At 42.3% G+C, this 3517-nt stretch overlaps 1 protein-coding gene across 5 annotated transcripts in view; it reads left to right on the top strand.

Annotated features, from left to right (window-relative positions):
• ampd2a (adenosine monophosphate deaminase 2a) overlaps positions 1-3517 on the top strand; it is a 42248-nt gene that overhangs the window by 5732 nt on the left and 32999 nt on the right. The window lies entirely within an intron of this gene.

The raw sequence follows: 3517 nt of genomic DNA, 5'->3' as shown, positions 1-3517 counted from the left end.
GTGAGTGAGTGAGTGAGGGGATGGGGGATGGATGGAGGTCCAGAAATGTGAGAAAAGTGAGGAAAACTAAATAATTTACAGTGTTCACCAGTAGAGTGAGACAGGCGGTCCCCTTTGGAAGATATGTTCAAGAACACATTAACGACTTCCTGTATAAAAGTTGTGTAATGAGCTGCCATTGCGTGTTGATTTTAAGCATCAGTACCAATTCATTGTTTAGCGTTGGAGGTATGCATTTACAGCAGTGCAAATAGACGTTTGAACTCTTGTTTACCATAATGGGTCTGCTCCACCCACCCCTTTAGCGGTAGCAATTTATCGTGTGTGTGTGTGTGCGTGCATGGCTAAGCTATATTCTTATCTCTGTTTGCACTCAGGTTCAGCACTCTCATTAAGTTAACGCATGATGAAAGAAGTGATGACATTTTCACACGTGTCAAGGACACGTTGAAAGTTAAAAGGGTCCTTATTCCAGTCCCTACTTTTGTTGTACTCTCGGTCAACATGATGTAGAGGGGCTACAATTTCACTAGATGACGTCGTTGTCTAAGAAATGTGCGACATGTTTTTAAACGTTTAAGTCAGGGGTCTCAAACTAGTGTCCTGCGGGCCACATTTGGCCTGCGGGCCGCGTGTTTGATATGAAAGTTTAATGTTAGTGCGGCCCATGCAAGTTTGATATGGATGCTGTATGGTATCATGTACCCAGAAAAAATTATTACGTTTAATGTTCATGTTGAAGGTTAAATAACTGTTAATAGTTATCCTCCCTATCCGTGTGGAAGTGGTGAGTTTTTGGCTATTTAAGTTGAAAGGAAATAACTTGAAGGCTACCGTTTAGGTCGCTAGCTCTCTAGTTTGCGAGTTAGCATGTGTCTCAAGACCAGGGGTCTCAAACACGCAGCCCGCAGGCCAAATGTGGCCCGCAGGACACTAGTTTGAGGCCCCCGCCTTGATATGAAAGTTTAATGTTAGTGCGGCCCGCGCAAGTTTGATATGGATGCTGTATGGTATCATGTACCCAGAAAAAATTATTACGTTTGATTAATGTTCATGTTAAAGGTTAAATAACTGTTAATAGTTATCCTCCCTATCCGTGTGGAAGTGGTAAGTTTTTGGCTATTTAAGTTGAAATAACTTGAAGGCTACCGTTTAGGTCGCCCAGACCCTAGCTCCAGTGGCCCCCAAGTAAATTGAGTTTGAGACCCCTGTTTTAAGTTATGGACTTATGGGGATTGGTGTCATTTAGCACAGTGGTAGACAAATTGCATTTCCATATTTTTTTTTTGTGAAAATTGTTTTGAATCCCATAACCATATGATGTCAAATGACATAGTGGAACAGATCATGTCGGACCTTCCTGGTTCTACTTTACTTATACAATAGTAGGATGACTTTTAGAGCTTTAATAAAATGGTTGTAGCTCCCATGTGCGCTGACTGAAACCTGAGACTAAACCATCAATTTGTCTTTGAAGCGATGAAATGTTAATATCGATGATTCCATTATGCAGCCACAGTACATCACCAAAGCGTAGTGTTGCAGCTGGCCGCAGCCTATATGACATATTTGCAGAGGAAGCCCATCTTTGCTGCAGTAATAAATAACTTAGAGGTCTCTGCAGCCTTTTTTTTTGTGCTCTCAATTAGCCGCTCGGCTGAACCGTCAGAGGGGCCACATGGGCCAGCCGGGTGTCCTTCCCGCTGACCCTTCAGGTCTGATCCTTTTTGCCGTTGCGGGCTTCTTGGGAGGGCTTGAGACAGCCATCCATTTCATTCACTTTTCTTTCCGAGTGTTGATTTTCTGATACTTTTTTTTCCATTCGACTGCAGGAGGCTCCCTCCCACTGGACTCTCTGCCTCACATGAAGCAGAATACGTAATGTCAGAGCAGCCGGCGCTACATCACGATGTGATATATAGACGCTATTAAAGCGTCTGCCACAGAGGTGGAGGGAATTTCTGTCGTCGGCCTGACTTACTGCTTTATATATAATTGTGATCTGCAGAGGTTGCTCCCAATGCCAGCGCTTTGTAACCTGAACCTTGTTTTCTGAAAACATATTTATTTGGTACGGCTAACTAGCTAAATAACTTTTGATAAACTTTTTTGTGACAGCTTTTGCTCTCACAGTGGTATTTTTGTCAAGGGTTGAACGGGCTAGCAGTAAAAAAAAACATTAGCAGGACAAGCAAGGACTTGACATAACCCAAATATTCCATACAAAACATCAGTTTGCTATCTTAAATTTCACCAAAAAGCTTCTCAAACACATCACCCTCTGACTGATACCGCAAGGCATGCTGGGTTAGGCCGAGAGAGCTGCCACTGGGCTACCCAGCATGACTTTTAGGCTTTGTTTGTTGCTAGCGCTTGTTGGTGTTTATTGCCCCCATCGTTATAGTAGTTGTCTCCACTATTTGAGATTCACTGGCCTAGTTTTTTTGTTGCTGTGACCACTTAGGCTCATTTATAAGGAAGATTTAGATCGGGGTGTCCAAAGTGTAGAAACACCATTGAACAAGAAAAACAGTAACAATGGAAAAAAAAACAGCTCTGATGTAATGAAAATAATAAATAATAAGATAACTGTTCATTTTACAGGACTAAAACTGTTATACCAAACACGAATGGAAATTTTTTATTAAGGGTTGCACGGCGATCGAGTGGTTAGCACGCGGGCCTCACAGCTTGGAGACCCGAGTTCTATTCCACCCTCTGTGTGGAGTTTGCTTGTGTGAAGAAGCTCAAGAAAGAGCAAAAAAATGTCACTGTAGGAACTAGAACTCTTTTTATTATTATTATTATTATTATTTTTCACCAATACTGATAACCTTCTGATTTTCAGGACCAAAATTCTACCAATATCTGGTAACCTACTTTTTGCAATTGTAGTTTGTGCACGCCTGGATGTAAGAAGGACTGGAACAAATAAGGTTTTGTCCAAGTGATTTGTCCTAATTCAATATAATGACGTTACTACTATCAGGGGAACCAGAGTGTACAGCGGAGGGAGCCACCTGGCGTGGCCCGGCAAGGTGCAGTGTGTGCGGGCGCGCGCATCGAAGCAGCCGGTGTGATGCCACGGAGGTCTCTTGTCAAACCTTTTGCACTTTTCAAACACCGCGGCACAGCAAGCCTTCGTAGCCCTCGTTTTCCTCTTCATTGCGGAGCATTTGGTACAACTAGCATGAAAAATGTCTTCCTGTGAAAGCGAAGGCTTGTTTATAAGCAGGATGAGAGGAAGTTACGAAAGGCTGTTGACGTCACAGACTGGAGAAAAGGGGAGCGTTTGATATTCTCACCTGCACAGTACGGTTAACCGCCTCATTGGAGTGTTTTTTTTTTTAAATTATCGGTTATTTAAACTATTTTTTAACATTGACGGATTTGTCTATATTATCGTAGCTACATGAGCTTGTTTGTATAGAATCTTTAAAAAATACACACATCTTGGGTTATGGTGTTTGTATGGAAAATTCTACGCCTTTCTGCTGCTATGTATAACCCTGCTACC

The sequence above is a fragment of the Doryrhamphus excisus genome, linkage group LG18 (genome assembly GCF_037039965.1).
Source record: "Doryrhamphus excisus strain RoL-2023G ecotype Guam linkage group LG18, RoL_Dexc_Guam_v1.1, whole genome shotgun sequence".
NCBI lineage: Eukaryota > Metazoa > Chordata > Actinopteri > Syngnathiformes > Syngnathidae > Doryrhamphus > Doryrhamphus excisus.
The sequence above is the reverse complement of the archived record's forward strand: the minus strand, read 5'-3'. Positions and strand labels throughout refer to the sequence as shown.